Source organism: Stenella coeruleoalba (assembly GCF_951394435.1).
Source record: "Stenella coeruleoalba genome assembly, chromosome: 17".
Lineage (NCBI taxonomy): Eukaryota > Metazoa > Chordata > Mammalia > Artiodactyla > Delphinidae > Stenella > Stenella coeruleoalba.
In genome coordinates, this window is record NC_137163.1 from 31,387,856 (window position 1) to 31,408,499 (window position 20,644).

The 20,644-nt window shown below is 39.3% G+C and overlaps 1 long non-coding RNA gene across 1 annotated transcript in view; it reads right to left on the reverse strand.

The window, feature by feature from the left end:
• Positions 1–20,644, reverse strand: part of LOC307175846 — a 192,978-nt gene that overhangs the window by 100,933 nt on the left and 71,401 nt on the right. Inside the window, exon 3 of the long non-coding RNA XR_013824506.1 lies at positions 147–244. This is a non-coding gene — a long non-coding RNA (uncharacterized lncRNA). The remainder of the gene's footprint in view (positions 1–146; positions 245–20,644) is intronic.

Sequence of the window (20,644 nt, forward strand, 5' to 3'; positions counted from 1 at the left end):
ACCACCTCCACTACCTAAATAAGCTCGAGAATCTAGGCAAGCTCAGGTGCAGTTAGGTGCTGCCTTGACTGACTTGTTTCCTGGAAACAAAAAAGACAGGAAAAATAACGATGCTCAAGTTCACACAATTGGTTTGGACTACTCACCACCATTCTCTGAGGGGTGACTGCTGGCAATGCTTCTTTCCCGTTATGCTGGAAAGGCTCTAAGAAAAGCTTTCTCATGTTATCCTGGTCCTTACGGCCTAGAAAAAATGTGCAGAGGAAGACAAAATGGGTAAATCATATGTTTAAGTTCATCCAAATTTTAAAATTCCCCATCAGCCTACCTTAGTGCTGAAGGAATACCTAGTCACTCGTATGATTCCTTATTGTTTCCTCAGCTCTGGTTCCATGAACATAAATATGTTTATATTTTTAAACATGGAGAAATCCTTTGGGGTGAATACTAGCAACTCTGGTAATACTTTGTATCTGAGGTTTCTATTAAAGGTTGGCTAGCACCGTTGCAAACGAAAAAGCCTTCCCTGTGTGCTACTGTTAAGACCTGCAGTCCTCTTAGATAAGAGGCCCGCCTTCGTTAGCTCCCTTCTTCTGCCTTCTAGGTTTAGAAAGTATGAATAGTCTTCATCCTCACTTTAAAATCCATTCAAAACTGCCTTGAATAAAGTAAGGCAACTAAATTTGAAGTTTAAAATAAGACAATCCTTGCAGGGAAAATCAGTCAGTTATCAGTAGAGTTCCATGCAGCTCATTGGAAATTCAGAATTTGGAACACAAATTTAGAATATTGAACATGGCATTATTCATTGCTTGGCACAGAGTCATGCAAGGCAGTTAGCCAAACAAGCTATCTCTCTACTTACAGGTGAAACAACGGTTTGGAGAATCTTAAAAATTTGAAAACATTCATAAATCAAAATAGGAGGTTTTCTAAGAGGAAAGTTAACATGTTGCCAAGTTAAGCAAACTAAAGAAGAAAACAAGCTGGCCATTAAAATGGTTTTCATGACAGATACTTACACTTCCTCAAACAATATCAATTAGTGTGTTTAGAACAGACTTCCCAAAGATGATATTTCAATCAGTATATTTTCTGGATGTAAAGAGCTTTCTTTCATTGTTTCAGACGGCAGAAAATAGGATGATGGTTAGCACTCCTGACAATGGTAGAGCTGGGGTTTCCTGTGTATACAAACGCCTGAGCTGATATAAAAATTACAGTACTTCTAGAACCTCAAAGGAAAACTTTTCCCTACCTATCAACAATAAAACTTGTTCATGTGTGAGTGTTCTCAGCTTACAGGTATACTTCTCTCTTTTCCAGAAATAATTTTGTCTTTTGAGGGTCAGCTAAATTTGCCCTTGTTTTCTAAGGCCTGGTCTATTCTTACCACGTTGTTATGAGGCTCCATCAAGAACATGGGTAAAAAGTTATGGGATTCTAAAGAAGAGAAAAATGGAAGACAAATTCCCTGCTGAGTCAGTTACTGAGTTCTCCTCTGTTACTGAAAACCCAGACAGGAAATTAAGCCAAGGGACTTAAACTGATCTACAGTATAAAGACTTGAGGAGGAAAAGCAACCAGAGGTGTAACACAGAGAGCCTTCCTGGACTGGGTTTTGGGGAGAATTTTTAAAGTTTGGTGTTTGAGCAGCTCCAGAGCTGCAGAGTTAGGGAAAAGAGAGAACACAATTAAGATGTATAGGATGCATCATGAATTGATTCCCTTCAATATGCGAAAGATGCAAGTAAAAAGGCAAAGTCTTGTGTTTACTGTATCTATTTCTTTGATGTCCCTCTATGAAAAGTCTGTGCAATGCAGTGCACTGGTTATACCCACACTACAAGCTAACTCACTCATGTCCAAAAAAGAGTGCTCACTCTGGATCCTCAACAAATTGTCCACAGAAAAAAGGCACAAAAATCCTCCTTCAATGGCAATAACACCAACTATGACCAAGTTGTAAGGCTTGCAGCTGCATTTGAGTTCATTACGCGAACACACCACTTGACACGGGTTTTGACTGACAGTGGCTGTCACAGAATTTTGTCAGTAAGCTTCCAGGTCTGTTGCTGAAAAGCCTAAAATCATTTCTATCCCTGCTACTTTCCTTATGTGTGACCACGCGACCTATACATTTGTGTATTTCTCTCTGGAATCTGTTAGGATTTGCTTTTTATCTCCGCTGGTCTGAATGTCATAAATGGTCCTGGACATTTTGCATTTTTATGGGTCCGTGCCATGGCGGGCATTTCACTTGGTAAGACTTTTAGGTCTAGAAATTATTATCCTTTGGTTCTGGCAAAGTTCATTGTACATTTATATGATAATTTCTTTCCCTCTATTTCCTTTGTTACCTTTTGCAGTAACTTCTGTTTTTTGGATATTGGAACTGCTAGAATGAACTAACTTTCTTGTCCTTCTTTCCTATAGATTTATATATTTGACTTTTTGTTACTTCTTCTAGAAGGTTTGCTCAAGTATATTAATCAACCCTTATGTTGAATTTTAATATCTATTTCCTATTTGTTTTAATTTCCAAAAACTCTCTTTTATACTCTAATACTGAATCACTTTTTACTTTTTTTTTTACTTTATCCTGATTTCATTTTCATGAATGTAGTATCTTCCCTTATCTCTCTTGGGATAGTAAACATAGTTTCTTTGAGATTTTGTTAGCTCCCTGTATGGTCTCTTTATCCCTGGCTTCCTGTTTCCTGTTTGTTTCAGTCGCTGTCTTTACGTTAGAGTCTTATCTCAAAACTCAGGTAATCTTTTGGGTCCACTTCAACTTCAGCAAAGTAGTACAATGCTGGTTGGACTATATCTGTGTTCGTGCGTGGGATTTGTCAAATAGTGGGGCTTCGGTAAAGGGAGTTGGGGGGAAGGCATTCACCAGACTGCCAGGGAAATCTTAAATGTCCATTCTTGTAAACCTTGAGAGGGTCCATTTCCTCAGAAAGAAATCCTTCCCTCTCCTGTGTCAGTGGGCAAAGAGGGACTTCCTGTGCTCTGGGGGGTAAAAATGGAAAAGAGGCATAGGGACTTCTTCGTTTAGTATAAAACTTTCACTGAATCCCCGTTTCCATGTAGCACCTACCCTACCTCTGCTTTGCCTGTTGGTACAGACACCAGACTCTATTGTGCATCTCCTGAAACCAAAGCCCCAGTCTTCAGCCTGGGTGGAGGAGGGAGTATAAAAAGTCTCATCACCTCGTTTAAAAGCAGGCAACCACACCATTACTGGACTCATACCTCTCCTCTTCCCTTGAGGGGTACATACTACCTACAACTCCTGACTCTCAGGAAACAGTGAGCTATGTTGTCCCCTCTGGATGTTCCGTGCTACCCCTCCACACACTTAGCTGTCAACTTTTTCTGTTCAACACGGTCTCTTACCATTTACTTAACTGCTTTCCAACTGCCAGCTTTTTTGACATGGACCGTCTACTCTCATTTCCTCTCACAATCTCTTTCCCTTGTGTTTCCATAGCTTTCCTGCCACTTAATGAGGTTCGCAGAGGAAGTGTGAATACACACGTGGTCTATCTGCCATGTTAAACTGGAAATCTACGGTAGCTTTTCAACAAGTTTACCTCTAACAATGTAAGTAAGGCTGCAGAGAGACATGAGAGTTCAGAGTCAAGTGAGGCAACCTTATGTGTGAGAGAGGTCCAGGTGTGGTCAAGTTATTTTCTGCAGCTCTAATTGATATTGATGTTAATAACAATGACCTTTAGAGATGCTGATGAAGATGTGGATGAGGAAATGTTTGTAGAGATGTTACATAAACTGTAAAGTTTGTTCATCATCACCCCTCATAGGTAGAGACTAAATTTGTACCAACTCCCTGGTAATTCTATGCTAAAAACTTTTTCTGGCTTTTGTCATCAAGGCAGCAAATTATCCAGTTGGCAAAGACAAAAGCATTTATATAGCCAAGAAAAAAAAAAATGCCGGACTACAAAAAGGGTCAAAATATATCAGACCAAGTACCTGAATCTGATCTTATCCTTTCCTTCACCTCTGGACCTTCACACAGGCCATTTCCTCCCTAAGGATACGCTTTGTCACCTCATTTCACTTTGCTTGACTAATTATCAACTTCCCTTTTCTGTTTTATTAATAATAATTATAGTAAGAATGTTACTGACTACTTACAGTGACTAGATGTATTATATTATTGACTTCACATATATTATCTCATTTATTGTTTGGAGCAAACCTTGGAGGTAGAAATTCCCTTTGTCTCCGTTTTATACACAAGAAAACTGAGGCATAATTTATATGCACTTTCTCAAAGAATTCCCCAGTCTCTTAGTTGTGTCTTACAATGCAGTGGTTAGGATATATACTCTGGAGCGAGTTCCTTAGGAAATTTGCTTAACCTCTCTGTTCTTTGGAATCCCTGTCGGAAAAAAAAAAAAAAATGTGGATAATAGCAGTTTTCATCTTACATGGTTGTCCTGAAGATTAAGTAAATTAATCCAAGAGAAGCCCCTTGAACAGAACCTGGTGTGTGGTAAAACAGTGACTACATACAAGCTGTTACTGCGTACTGCCTGAGCCCCCAGAAAATTCCCTATTTTAACACGTATTACACTATATTAGAATCTGAGGGGTTTTTTTTTAACTACATCAGTTTAGTTCGGTAAATACGCACACAAACACATACTATTTCCATCACACAAACAATTTAGAAGCAACTTATTCAGCAGTTGAAATGATAGTTCCACAAGCCGTTACTTAGCAACTGCAATGACGGTTGCAGGGTCCTAGGCACAACCTGGCAGCCAAAAACATTTAGGTATGGTCTATGGATCGCTTATTCGTCTGTGATGGGTTTAAGTGGAACTGCAGAGGCTGCTTCTGCAGTGCACCGGCAGAATCCGAGTTTTTCATTTTCTGTATCCCACTGCTCACTTTCCAGGGCACTATGAGCCCCGAGAGGGCCATGACTGTGTCTATGCTCTTCAGCGTTGTATCCTACCACTTCGTACAGTGCCTAGAATGTAAAGTGTACTTAATAAATAGCTGTTGGAAATGAGAATCAATGAATGAAGGCTTGTAGGAATTCAACTCCTTTGGGTGAGTTTTACACGTGCAGAAAATAAGTGAGGGTAGAATACTCAATTAGCTTCCGGCAGAAACATAGTCATTATAAGGAGCAAAGGCAGATCTTCTAGCAGCTCTAACTCGGAATCAGAAGGGCAGGCTGTAAGGACCGTGTTCTTGATTTCCTGACCATGTGATCCTAATCTCATTATCAAATGAGATAAGGTACATGCAAGCACTCTGTAAACTGGATATCCCTGTAAAGGGTTACTCTAAAAGATTTCTCCCCAGACCATATCAATCTGGAAGTACAGTTGGGATATTCGTTTAATAGGCCTGTCATTCTCCAGGGTGTTTCTGAACTGTTGCCATCTTCACCATCCTAAGTGCCTGTTAGATTCCTTGTTGATGACGAATATATGTAGATTGTGTGAGTGGGGAAAATGGGGGGTGGGGACAGGAAGCAGAGACTATTTGTGCTTCACTTTGTCCCCAAGTTCCTAGAGGACAAAGAGAATTGAAATGCTCAGAAAAGTTTTAGAACAGCCAAAAGTACGTAAAGTCAGCTACAGAACCTATAAACATAAGTAATGATTCTATTTGTTTTGGCAATGGTGCTAGGAGAAGAAAAATCTCAAATTGCTTAATAAGATAGGAAAAAAGAGAAATATGAATAGTTTCATCTTATTTAGAGACCAGCCACCACCTCCTGCCACCAACCAGTTTGGTTGGTTGATTTATTGTTTAATTAAATAATTTGTTTATTTGTTCAACCAGTATCATAGATATACACCACCTAATATGCGCAGGGCCTTACGGCTACATTGGCAAGCAAAAGGGAGCAAAACGTTACATCTTGAAACTTACAGCCTGGGGGACACACAGGCTGACCCTATGCCTCTGCTTCTGGTTTGGACCAACTCTCGTATCTGAACTGGAGAGAGTCTTTCTTCATTTAAGAAGCCATGACTGTCAACAGTGGGAGATGGTGTCCTTTCTATAGAGAACTATTAGACAGACATTTATTAGAGCATATATCCAGTTTGCAATACCATTTCTGAAAAAGAAAGTGAGTGCTGGAAGGAAGGATAAAAGTATTTAAATTTAAAAAGATACATCCTGTAAATAAAATTTAAATGATTTAAAAAATCTAAACAGCAGAAACCAAAGTCTGATTTAATTTCTGCATTCAACAAAAGGTTTTCATGTAGGAAATAACCTTGAATAACGTAGGGGAACTGTAGTCCTTACCTAAGAAAGACCTGCCTGGCATTGGATGATAAAGAACTGGACTGGGAAACCGAGGAAACCTAGAGACTCATACTTCCAGGAGACCCATGGATTAAACACCAAGTTGCTTCATCACAGAAGCATCAGTAAAACCATCTCTCCCAGTGCTTTTCAGCTTTACAGATAAGTGAGAGGCCAATTACAATAGATGGCTATTAATTCCATGTAGAGAAAATAGAACAGAGAAAATGAATTTGTTTTGATTCTATTTATACTTTTATTGCAAAAGCCAGACAAGCTCTTATAAATCACTTCAACATTATTGGACCCTTTTCATGTGTCAGGCCCTGTACCCGGTGATGGAAATCTACAAAGATTCTTCTATTTTCAGTAAATATATAATTTACTGGGGAGACAGAGCTCATAACTAGTCACTGTCAAATAATCCCTTCCTATATGCCAGGCATTTTGTTAAGTATTTTATATGCCTGATTTAATTTAATTTTTACAGCAGTCCTAGGAGGTATGTATTATCATCTGCAGATCCAACAATTCAGAACCTTTGAGATGTTAACTAAATCACCAAGGGTTCAGAGCCAAATCATGGAGCTAGGATTCAAAGCCAGTCTTACCCGATCCAAAGCCTGTGTACTCTTGATTACTACTTCCCACTTTGTGCTATACTCCAAAACAAAGGATAGTGATAACGATAGTAATAACAGTAGCAGTAACAAATAAAAGTGACAATGATAGTAAAAATGATAATAATAACATAATGCTTATTATAAGAAACATATAAACAATAGTGTTTGGCGATTAGAGAAAATGGAGAAATTGCTTCCAACTGGAGATCATTGGAAATCTTTGACCGGTCATTTTACAAAGACAGTTGTCCACCAGTATAGGTGACCCCACTTCTGTAGCAGAGCAGTCATTTGTGAGGAGCTACCCAACCAGCCAATATTTCTCAGCCCCTCTGCCATGACTAATTCTCATCAGTGGAATCTGAGTGAAAGTGATGTGGGTCCCTCCATTGCCAAGGCAGTGTAGACACAGGTTTGTTTTTCCCACATTCTCTTTCTTCTTGCTGACCAGAATACCTATATAAATACTGCTTTATAAATACTGCTTTGTATTTATACAAAACATAAACTTTTATTCTGCTAAGCCACTGACATTTTAGGGACTTACTCATTGAAGCCACCGGCATTACACTAACTAATATAGAAATTATTCTGAGCAAGGAATAGAAAATAAGCAATATCATAGGGGCATGGTGTGTGCAGGGACAGTGAACAATTCAGGTCTTTGGAGGATAGATATTAGAGAGAAGGAGAATGACTGGAAAGGTCATTTAGGACCATGAATACCAGGCACGGAGTTTCAACTCTCAGTGATGGAGATCCCCTGAGACAAGGGAGGTCATAAGTGAAACCCATCCCATTTAAACCTAAAAAAAAAATGTTTGTAGTTTCCATTAGAAATATGAGCGGAAAGAATTTTGGATCATGGATGGCTAACTGCCCTCCCCTGTTAAATAAATATGTTTGGTTTTAAGTGGAATATACACACTCCCAAGCTCACACATATGCACACTTGCACACACAAACATGCACACATACACACTTGCATGCCTGCAAAGCACAGACATGCACACACATACACTGGTCACGCACATGTGCACACACTTATTCACACTTGTGAATTCACACACTCACCATTTTCTCCTCAAGCAGTGTTAGATCTTATCTAAATAATCTTCTAACTGTATGTTTATATAGCTACCTATTCATTTCTAGAACTGCATCTGTTTGGACACCTGGCTTATATATTTTTGTGAGGAAGAAAAACTAGAGCGCATGGCCGAATACTTGTATTCTCATTTGCCTCTGTGCTGTTTCCCCTTCTTTGCCTCGTGGAAGTAAGTCAGAAATGGAAGGGGCATAACTCAAGGAAAGAGAGAAGGCACATCTTTTCCACTTCTCTGTCTTCTTTTCTTCTTATTCTTTAAACACTTGCTTCTGTGGGTCTCCACAAACTCTCCTCAGGTGGGTTCAGAAGGTCCTGAGAGCTGCCAAACTTCCCCTCCAGTAAGAAACTTGTGCAAAAGGCCAGCTGCTTCCCAGAGGGATGTGACAGATGGCAAGATCACCGTGCAGGGCTCGGATGGCTCACTCAGGTGGAGAGGCCTCAGGGAGCTGGAAGCAGAGCTCTGGAAATTATTCTTGTCCTGCTTCAGCTTCTCATATTAACAATTCCACACCCTTCCAAGCTGTGAATTTTGGAGGTTGCAGAGCCCAGAGCCATGTTTTTTTTTTTCCTCCTGAAAGAGCAAATCTGTTTGACTTCTCTAAAGCCACCATGTCATTGGGGATATCGTCTTTATTGCACTGTACACTATTTTCTAGCGTTCACTGATGCCTAACCCAGTCTAATTTTCTCACCTGGGTGTGATGCTGACTTACCAATGGTAACGCCAGAGTCACCTCAACCAGCTTATAAAGGGGGCTCTTCAACAACCACAGTGCAGGCAGAGCCCAGATGGCACGTGGAATGACATGCCTGGTGTGTGGCCCGACGTGAGAGTTTAGACTTTGCAACTGGCCTGATGGAGGAGTGGCAAGCGCGGAGTGCTCAGAAATCGTAGCTTCGTTAGAGATAACAAATATTTCCCCTATGGGATACGTCGTTTGTTGTTTGTTCTTCCTTCCTCCCAAGAGCCACGAGGCAATGCCATACAGGCAGCTTTACTCTCAGATACCATCACTGGATGGGAAAGCGTGACAAGACAGATGTTGAAGTTCCACATCTAACCTTTACCTTCGAAGAACAGAAAAAGTAGCAAATACCAACCCCCTTATCACGGTAGGGTTAATGAGGCTAACATTAGCATCTGTACAAGTTACTAGATTGAAGATGTTTACTGCCAGAAGGCAGGAATTCTGTTTAACTGTTTCTTTCCTGTTAGTGAGATGCTGACTACCGTAGTTTTGCTGTGTCCAGTAGTTGTACCCTGTCTCTTTGTCACCAAAGGAACATCAGCAGAAAAACAAGTGACTAACACCCCCCAGGGTAGCACCTAGAAACCTGTATCAAGATGATGAGCATCTGTGTTAAATTTCAGACCCTTGGTATTTGAAGAAGCTCCACAACAGAGCCTTGATGTGCTTTTTGCCCCAAAGTTGAGGTGACATTGAGCTTGAACACTGTACATATACATATGAGAAGATTTTACTAATATATGTTCCAAGACGCCTGGCAAAGTTAGAGCACAGTTCATGGACTTGGAAAAGTTCTGTTTATATTAGATTTTTTTTAATGCTTACCTAAGTGGCCTCCAAGTGGATCAAACCCACAACTTTGGCAACAGTATAACTATAGTCTACCTAAAAGACTTTCATATTCTTTTCTGCATAGAAGCATCTGAGGAACTTGATAAACTGCAGATTCTAGGGCCTCACTCTAGAGTCTCTGATTCAGCCAGTCTGAAGTGGGGCCCAAGAATCTGCATCCCAGTAAGCCTCCCAGGAGATTCTGATGCAGTAGTCTTGAAACCAAACCCAGAAATAATGTTAATTGAGGCAAATGCTGATTTGAAAATGTGAAGTCTTCTTTGAGGTTACAGAGAGGACTACATCTCATCATGGGTTAATCTTATTTGCCATGATGAAAGTGGGAAAGAGAAAGAAAGTAGGAAAATGACAAAGAGAGAAAGTGGGATGTTTTACGTTGGGTTCCCCGGAGGCCGAGGCTGAGACAGGAATTCTCGTGCAGGTGAAAGGGGTGAGGGAGGCAAGCTAGCAGACGAGAAGGAGCTAATCAGAGAGGGGGTCTCCGCTGGAGTCTAGCCTCAGCCTGACCCCTCAGGGAGCTCTAGGGCATGAGTCACACACACATTTTGAGGCCAGGTCTCAGTTTCTTATATCCCCATATCACTTTGTCTATGGCTGTGGGCTACCCCTGGATGTGGGGCTCCAGCTCCCAGGCGTCTCTGTTTGGGGTGGTTCCTTCCAGCAGGGAACAATATTCTGGAGGAAGAAGCAGCTGTGAGCTTACCCAGCCAACACTTCCGGCCGGTGGGGGAAGGATGCACCAGCCCAATAAAGGACATTTTGGTGGAGTACCAACAGCATCAGATACAGGGAGGAACGGAAGTAGGGGAATGAGAAAAAGAATGATAAATAAACACTTCTCAACTAAGGATGATCCAAACAAAAGTTCTACTGTTCCAGTCAACAACCCGAATGGCACTAAAAAGCCAACAAGTCACTTTCTGTGGTACACTCCACTGAGTGTTCACAGATTGCAGCATCCTTGAGCATCTGCAGACTTGACGCTAGTGTCTAGATAGCTGCCTCCAGAGTAATCTGTGGTTATAAGGGCACGAAGGTACAGGAGGAGATGAGACCACACACCAGATCACAGAATCTCAGAGATGAACAACTGGGCAGTCCAACAATTCCTCTCTGAAGCACAGGCCATTATACTCAACTTCATGCCATCTGCAAATGTAGTAAACACACATTTTCACCAGAGTTAAACTAAAACGCAGTATATCAATCAAGACCACTGATTAAATCAAAATTTCAAAACCCTTTGTGTAGGATAAAGCACCACTAGGATAAACCAATCCAAGTCATATTTTCCATCTTACCCAAAATTCCATGAATTATTTTGTCCAATAAATGCCTTCTGAAATCAAAGATGCCATTACTATGCCATTTCTCTATCACTCCAATTGCTTCATTTTAGAAGGAAATTAATTGGATAGTATCAATGAGTCAACATTTGCTTCAAGTATCAACACTTTTTTAAAAATAGGTGTTAATAAACCACAGATATGATCATTTATTCAAAAAACATTGCCAGGTTTTGATAGTATTTTACTGAACAAAAAATTTTAGAAATTCCACCATTTGCCCCTTTTTAAAAGCATGTCATATACCCATCTACAGTGCTTTGGTAAGTCTCTCTACCGCCATGATTTCTAAAAGGGCACCAGACGAACACTATGGTGTTCTCTGCATGATCTTCCAGTACCTTACAATTTAATTCCTCTGAGACTTTACCCACATAAAGCTAATAGATTTTTCTTTACAATTTATTTGCTCATCTAACCTGGGCCTCTACATCCTCTTAATGATCTTTGTTCTGACTAGTCGAGCTTGAAGATGGTCTTGCTTGCTGGAAAACATATAATCAAAGTAGGGTCTAAATAATTTCTCTATTACCTTGGGCGTATCTCTACTGGAGCACTTACAGATGCACTTATCTTTTTCGTATTCTCCTTGCTCTACAGAGAGCAAGAAGGCCTTTGGGTTGTATGCAACTCTTATTGAAACTTACTTTTCACCCTGGACTTTAGCTTTCCTGATACTCTTCTCCAGATGCACTTCCTACTCCCGTGTGCATCTGGGCCAAGGCCTCCCTCCATTTTTGTAGATGCCCTTCTACTAGATGACTTTATCAGAGGGCTTCTTTTTGGCTGCATTGTTAACTTTAGCTATCACGTAATTAGGCTCGTTTGTGTTAAGTTGTTACAAATTCTACTTTTCAAAGATTCCTCTAGAGCCACATGAACTTTTGACTTTCCTGACCATGCAACAAGGCTTGCCCTTGTTATAAACTCTAGGCAATGTATTTCCTAAAGCCTAAGATACAGTATTGAGTGTCTCCTATGATTTTTTTATTTAGTATCTCAAATGATTTGACTACTTCCTACAAAAGTCCCTATCACGTCTCTATCACAAACAGTTCTTTCATAATTTGGTCCAGAATATTGTTTTCTTTCCTTGCTTCTTCATCTTTCTGAGTTGTCAGCAAGTCTAGAATTTATCAGATGCCCTGCCTTTGGTAGAATAAGACTTCAGCAGACATTCCGACGGGTGTATTTTCCCTTCTCTTCAAGGCCAGTTTTGTAATCTGCGTTCGGAAACCTTTATCCATATCCTCTGTCTGGTCTGTTGGTCTGCAGAATACTTCAAGAATAATATCACTTCTAATTCTCTTTTATCTTATCCTCCCTGAGAGGAAAATTTGCAATGTCCATTCTTTGTGCAGAAGGGAAAAGAACGTTTTGAGTCATAGCTGTCACCTGGGTTTCCATGTGCTGCTGAATATTTGAATGCCCAAAAGAGAGGGAACTCAAAGGTCAATAAAATATATTTTTTTGGACAAAGCAGCAAAAAGATCACTTATCTTTTTCTCTTTAAAGTTCCCCATACCAATGACAACCTCTGTCCCAGGCTGTACTAAAACATACACTTATCTAATAAAAGTAGAATTAATTGAAGTATTATACATAGGAAAACAGAGTTATTAAGAATAGGAGCTTTGAAGCCCTGAGCTGACTTGACGTTGATTCCCAGCTGCAGTGCCTATGCTGTGTGTCACTGATAATTTCTCTAAGTCTTAGATGTTAATCTATAAAATGGATTTATTAGTAGTACCTATCTCATGGGATCGCTGTGAAAGTTATTTTTAAAACGCTGACCCCAGTACCTGGATTTCAATAAATGTATTTATTTAATAAAAACCAATTAACAGTTGCTTAGTTTGAACCAAGAAATATTCTCTATATTGTTATTATAACAGTGAACAAGTATAAAATTCCTGGCCTCACTAGGAGTGAGTCAGATGCAAACGATAAAATCATCCATACATAAAACGTATATAAATTACGGCCAAGAGTAAATGCAATAAAAATACATAAAACGAGAACCAGAAATAAACTATGTATGTGAGGGAAGGGCCACTACTTTAGCTAGGATGGTCAGGAAAAGCTTAAGACTTCTCTAAACAGGGGCCATTTCAGTTGAGCCCGATTGATGAGAAAGCGCCAGCAATACAAAAATCTGGGAGAAAAGTATTCTAGACAGAGGGATGGGCAAGTGTAGATAATAGTAAACTACTTCTCAGTACATGTGTTTCCCTTAAATAGATTTTGGCCAAGTGGTTGACATGATTTTATATTTGCTGTTTGGGCATTATCAATTCTCACTTAGAAATGAGCAGATTCCTCTTGATCATCCTCTGTAATGCCATTCAATCAATCATCGATATTTTAAGCTTTTGCAAAGTGCAAGTTGATGATTTACACACCCATGTTTTATCGCTGCGAGACTGTGGCTGAATGACATGTAGATGAATTTGACTCTGGAAACCATGTCCCTTCAATTACCTGTTAAATGCCTCTTTTTACACCCAACCTGCTGACAAAAATGAGAAAGCAAACAGATGAGATGAGTTGCAGTGAGGACACAGGAAGCCAAGAGAGCAGAGTATCTAATTGGAAGAGCACAGGAGAATGTTTAAAATAAGTTTCAGAATAGCGATAAGGATGAAGATGATGTTATCTCTTGGATAGAAGAAGCTATTAAAATACACCAGAATGTTTTGCATCACTTAATCAGAAAGCCCTTTTCCTGAGACTGTCTTTTGTCCGTGTGCCATGTACAAACATAAATATTTTGGATTTCCTGCATCCTTCACCCTGATAATGGGCTCTTAACTATAAGCTCTTCCCACCTCAAAGAAAAAGCTAAAAACAATGATAAAACATGAAAGATAGATGTAATGTCTTTTCCAGATGAATTATTGAATCCCACAAATAGTTTTTAGTGTTATTCCTTTTCTAGCTCTTGTTTTTTTAAATAGGAGATTTTACGTTTTTTATATATAATACATGATGCATCCTGGATTTAGAGCATAACACATAAAGTAAACATGTACACAAGAGCTGAACTTAGGTAAAAGAAATAAGCTTTTTGAAAATTTCATGTGAATTTCTTTCAAGACGCCACATAATTGTACCCTTTTGTTTATATATAAATTTTTATCTCACATTTAATATTTGAAAAATTCTTAAAGAAATAATTTCATAAGATACTTTTATAAAATGTTCATTTAAGGCTTAAACACTTTTAAATTCTTAAGAGCAATAGGAGTAATTGTGTCTACATGTTTTTTAACAAGATAATTTACGTTGAAATCAAAAAACAAAAAAGAACCCTTATGTTAACAGGCCTATCTAGGAAAAAATTTAAACTATGAATTTTTTAAAGTGATAATTAAAACAAATAATTTGACAGAAAGTTCTTCTGTTGTTATGGGAATAAAGTTTCACGAGATGTTTACGTACTTACGAGATTTTAAATAACATTTTCTGGATCCTAATAGAGATGTGTCAATCATTTGAATCATAATAAACCAGAAGTTCTCTTTTGTGTTAAACAAATAAACCAAAATGAAATTCTACTTGGGCAAAGGGTGAAATTAAGTTGAAGTGACCATATTCATGAATAAAATCACTATGAGGTACAATTAAATGCATTTTTGCTGCTATTATAAATGACAAATTTTTCCATTATACCTATATTTTAATTTATAATTGGAAATTGAAATCCTAGTACTCCAGTTGATCCCATCCAGAGTTTTACTTTGAAGTTTGACCTCAGAATTTACGCAATAATATCAAGTAGCTGATAAAATTTCAGGGAAAATTGTGTAATAACAGCACTCCTGTAGAACTCTTACACAGCCCTGAGTCTTGTATACCAACCCGGCTTTGCTTTCCATAAGGATGTAATACCCCTACCTATTTGAACCTCATGTTACCAAGGCACTAAAATACAAATCCGGTTTAATTAAATGGCCAAGACCAACAGAAAGGATCCAGTCAATATGAATAATATTCCTGCTTCTCTCCCCAAAACAAAATAGACTGCTTGAGTGTTTTATGTCCAGGCACAGCAAGCCAGTGAGTGCCGGATTCTGATAATTCAAGGGTTAAAAAGGACAAAATTATCATTCATGTATGAGAGAAGCTGCTATCAGCTTGCTTACTGACCTTATGTGTGCTCATGGGTAAGATGCACTTTACTTATAATAAGATGAGAAATGGATTTATCTGGCTAAACCCTTAGAGGAATCTGATGGTCTCATTAGTAAGGTGGCTTCCTAGCCATCAGCACAGCCTCCCCTTACCAAGGAAACAGCTGCTAATCAAATGTGCTTCTGGAGAACTACAACAGGATTTGGCACTACATTTCGAAATAATGATGGTCAAGTAGGGCTTGATTTATCCTGTGTCGTGCTTTTATTCTCTTTATTGATTCCTACAAAATAAAGATGGCCGTGCCTATTACCGAATCTGAAATAATTGGAAACGGTGTTATTTACATATGATTTCATTTTTGCAGAAGTTGGGGAGTGGGTGGGGAGGGGGTGGCAGGCAAGGGGAGAAGTGTCCTTTGAACAGCTGCCTTTGGAAGAAATGTTCGGTAATAAACTGCCTCCAGTGTTTGTCTAAAATAAAGAAATAAATAAATGCCGCGTCGTCGGGTGAATCACATCAAAATCTCAAGACAATTCCAAGATGAACCAACTCGGAGAGTAAATGACCTATTCATCTGGGTGATAAAGTTCCAGCCAAAATATTCTCTGGGCCCGAGACGTGATTCATTAGAAATATGTGCATGGTGGGGCGCTCCTCTCTCTATCTGGCAGAGTCCGGTCTGCACACTGATAAGAAGCAAATGCAAATGTCCTGATAAGAACTGAATGCAAATATTTATGATATGATATTCCCTGGGAATTATGTGCAGATAAAACAAAGTGTATTATTTTCCTGCTTCTCTTTCAGGTTTGCCAAAATGCCCTTTTTCACTTTTGGAATTTGCATTTCTTCAAAATTGATTCGGCCTGCGTATTATGTTAAGCTATTTGTTTGCTAAGGATGGTAATTAGTTACTGTAATTACAGCAATGACAGTTGCTAAATTGTTTTTAAAGCATTACAGTGGGCCTGTGCCAGAAGATTGCAGTATTTTTTTGGATTTAAGCAGAGGCTGGAAAAACTCCCACTCTAGGGCCAGCATGGGATTTTCAACTACAAAGCTGCTTTTCCTGATTGAAATTTTTTTTTAAAGTCATTAATTTGCATTGATTGCAAGTGCTAACTTTACATTTAGGTTTATTCACATATCACAGAAATATTAGTGATAGTGGACTTTGGTGTAAAAGAGACATGGGGACACCCATCGTAAATAAAAGTGAAGGCTGATAGCAGAGGAAAAATGGTACAACTATTACTTGGAGGCTGTTAATTAAACTTTTTAGCCTGTTTTTAGATAAATTAAAAACAATTAAAAATGTTTCTCTGAAAGCTCTTCCCAAACTTTTCTGAGAGCTCCTGGTTAAAATGAGTAATGTGGAAAAAAATAGTTGGGCTATACTCCTCTATGCTTGACATGTGGAAATTTCCAAAAACAAAAAAAGGGAAAAATGTTATTTACCCAAATACTTCTTACAGATTTAGTTTAAAAGAAAATCATTGAGGAAGAGAGACTTGAGCTGTAGTGCACATCCAAGATGGTTCAGATGATTGATGTTTTATATTAGCATCCGTTAAAGACAGAGGTTAAAGGCAGAGAATGTGGTTCTCTCCGCTGTCTGTTGTTCCAAGACTGATACTACTTTCTAAAGTCTAGAAAATTCACGTGAGCTCAGAGTTTGTCCGCAGCCACCTGAAGTCAAAATAATCCAAAATATGGATGTATACGGGAAGGTGGCAGGGTTTTATACTCATATATCCCCACTCACAAATCCTTCATAAATAATAACTACTACTACCTTTTAAATGTTGAGCTTGCTCTGCTGGAGGAAATTAGTTACTTTCATAACAACGACAGTCATAATAGCAACTAGCATTTCTTGAGATCTTTGCACATTCCAGGCACGGTGCCGAGCACTTTATACGCATTCTCTCAACAACTTACAGGACATTATCATTATCGCCTCCATTGTACAGGAAGAGATTCTGGGGCTTAGAGATGTTAGAACTTCCCAAAGTCACACTTCTGGTAAAAATCGAACATGGAATCCAAACCCCAGGCAGCCTAAGTTCACAGCCTGTGCTCTCAATGTGAGAGGATGTGACTCTGTTTTTGAATGTAAATAAATACATAATCTTTTAAAGCCTTGACCTCCTCCTTTAATCAAAAACTAAACTGAAAGCTAAAGCACAGAGGAAGATGTCAGAAATCAAATTCTCATTTCAAAGCTTTTTCTCCTGACATTTTATTCGATTTCCTTGTTATAGGTATAAATATGATTTCCTTGATAATGACTCCAAAAGTACTAGTACTTGATGAGAAGTTTGATGTTTTACACAAGGAATAGCCTCCTAAGAGTTGACTACTTTTGCTCCAAAAAAGACTCAACAACTTAGTTTGAACATTTATCATCATTTGAGAACTATAAGTCCCAGTTTGTGTAATATGGTTCTTATATTATATGAATACAGATGAAATTGATAAACAGGCATTTTGTCGCATTTTGAAATTGTTCTGAAACTTATCTCATGCTGTGCATACTTAGGCATGATCCTCATTCTATAACAGCTGCTTCATGCATGACCCCAGGTACATATCCCCAGTGTGGGATGCATCTATCTCTCATGGCTACACACACATGAAAGAACAGATCAATAAAACTTACACAAGTGATGTCTCCAATTAATATATTCAAAAATCCCTCTTTATCATTCCTGATATACGTTTACCCCCTCCAAGCTGGACATTATCTCTTCAGCTTCCCAACCACATGGCACTATCATTTTAGCCCTTATAGCACTAATCATGGTGGCTTATATGAACCCGGCTCACTGTGTAGCTATCTGTCTCCTCCAGAAGCCTAGAGACTCTTTGAAGACTGGGTCTTTTGTATCTCCTGGATCTAGCACAGAGCTTATTACATAGTAAATACCTGATAAAGACTTACTGAATGAGGGAATTCCCTGGCGGTCCAGTGGTTAGGACTTGCCGGGGCCCAGGTTCAATCCCTGGTCAGGGAACTAAGATCCCACAAGCCCTGCAGCACAGCCAAAAAAGAAAAATAGGCCATGCTCCCCATGCCTCAGATCAGCCTGCTTCTTCATTTATTATCCCCAATCTGCCAGCCCTAGCTCTGGGGAGGGGGGTGTGAGGCGTGTTCACCGGTCTCCTCGCGTGGCTGCCTTGGCAAACCTCAGCAACTCAGCCTTTGGCTTGTTGCCCATTGTGCAAAACAGAACTGGTTCAGGAAGGCCCCAGTGCTAGATGAGTAAGACATGACCAGAAAGGTCTGGACTCAAAGAGGGCTAAAAATCCTCAATAGAAACTCTCCGGTAATTAAGCAGCACCGAGCCACAAACGAGTACAGACTCCCCAGTCAGAAATAGATTTCCAGAGAGGACCTTCAAGATGGTGGAGGAGTAAGACATGGAGATCACCTTCCTCCCCACAAGTACATCAAAAATACATCTACATGTGGAACAACTCCTACTGAACACATACTGAATGCTGGCAGAAGACCTCAGACTTCCCCAAAGCCGTGTGGCTGAGAGGGTCTTGGTGCTCTGGACGGATGTCAGGCCTGACCCTCTGAGAAGAGAGCAGAGTTCAGGACATTGGACCACCAGAGACCTCCCGGCCCCACATAATATCAGTCAGCGAGAGCTCTCCCAGAGATCTCCATCTCAATGCTAAGACCCACCTCCACTCAACAACCAGCAAGCTCTGGTGCCGGACACCCCATGCCAAACAACTAGCAAGACAGGAACACAACCCCACACATTAGCAGAGAGGCTGCCTAAAATCATACTAAGTTCACAGACACCCCAAAACACACCACCGGACACAGTCCTGCCCACCAGAAAGACAAGATCCAGCCTCATCCACCAGAACAGGCAACAGTCCCCTCCACCAGGAAGCCTACACAACCCACTGAACCAACCTTACCCACTGGGGGCAGACAACAAAAACAATAAGAACTACAAACCTACAGCCTGTGAAAAGGAGACCCCAAACGCAGTACGTTAAGCAAAATAAGAAGACAGAGAAATACACAGCAGATGAAGGAGCAAGGTAGAAACCCAAAGACCAAACAAAAGAAGAGAAATAAGCAGGCTACCGGAAAAAGAATTCAGAGTAATGATAGTAAAGATGATCCAAAATCTTGGAAATAGAATGGAGAAAATAAAAGACATCTTTAACAAGGACCTAGACAAACTAAAGAGCAAACAAACAATGATGAACAACACAATAAATAAAACTAAAAATTGTCTAGAAGGAATCAATAGCAGAATAACTGAGGCAGAACAATGGATAAGTGACTAGAAGATAAAATAGTGGAAATAACTACCGCAGAGCAGAATAAAGAAAAAAGAATGAAAAGAACTGAGGACAGTCAGAGACTGTCTCAGAACAACATTAAATGCACCAACATTCGAATTATAGGGGTCCCAGAAGAAGAAGAGGAAAAAAAAAAAAAAAGGGACTGAGAAAATATTTGAAGGGATTACAGTTGAAAACTTCCCTAATATGGGAAAGGAAACAGTCAATCAAGTCCAGGAAGCACAGAGAGTCCCGTACAGGATAAATCCAAGGAGAAACATGCCAAGACACATACAAACCAAACTATCAAAAATTAAATACAAAGAAAAAATACTGAAAGCAGCAAGGGAAAAGCAACAAATAACATTCAAGGGAATCCCCATAAGGTTAACAGCAGCTCTTTCAGCAGAAACTCTACAAGCCAGAAGGGAGTGGCAGGACATATTTAAAGTGATGAAAGGGAAAAACCTACAACCAAGATTACTCTACCCAGCAAGGATCTCATTCAGATTCGACAGAGAAATTAAAAACTTTACAGACAAGCAAAAGCTAAGAGAATACAGCCCCACAAAAGCCGCTTTACAAGAAATGCTAAAGGAACTTCTCTAGGCAGGAAACACAAGAGAAGGAAAACACCTACAATAACAAACCCAAAACAATTAAGAAAATGGTAATAGGAACATACATATCAATAACTACCTTAAATGTAAATGGAGTAAATGCTCCAACCAAAAGACAAAGACTAGCTGAATGGATACAAAAACAAGACCCACATATATGCTGTCTACAAGAGACCTACTTAAGACCTATGGACACATACAGACTGAAAGTGAGGGGATGGAAAAAGATATTCCATGCAAATGGAAATCAAAAGAAAGTTGGAGTAGCAATTCTCATATCAGACAAAATAGACTTTAAAAGAAAGACTATTACAAGAGACAAAGAAGGACACTACCTAATGATCAAGGGATTGATCCAAGAAGAAGATATAACAATTGTAAATATTTATGCACCCAACATAGGGGCACCTCAATACATAAGGCAAATGCTAACAGCCATAAAAGGGGAAATTGACAGGAACACAATAACAGTAGGGGACTTTTAACACCTCACTTTCAATAACTGACAAATAAACCAAAATGAAAATAAATAAGGAAACACAAGCTTTAAATGACACATTAAACATGATGGATTTGATTGATA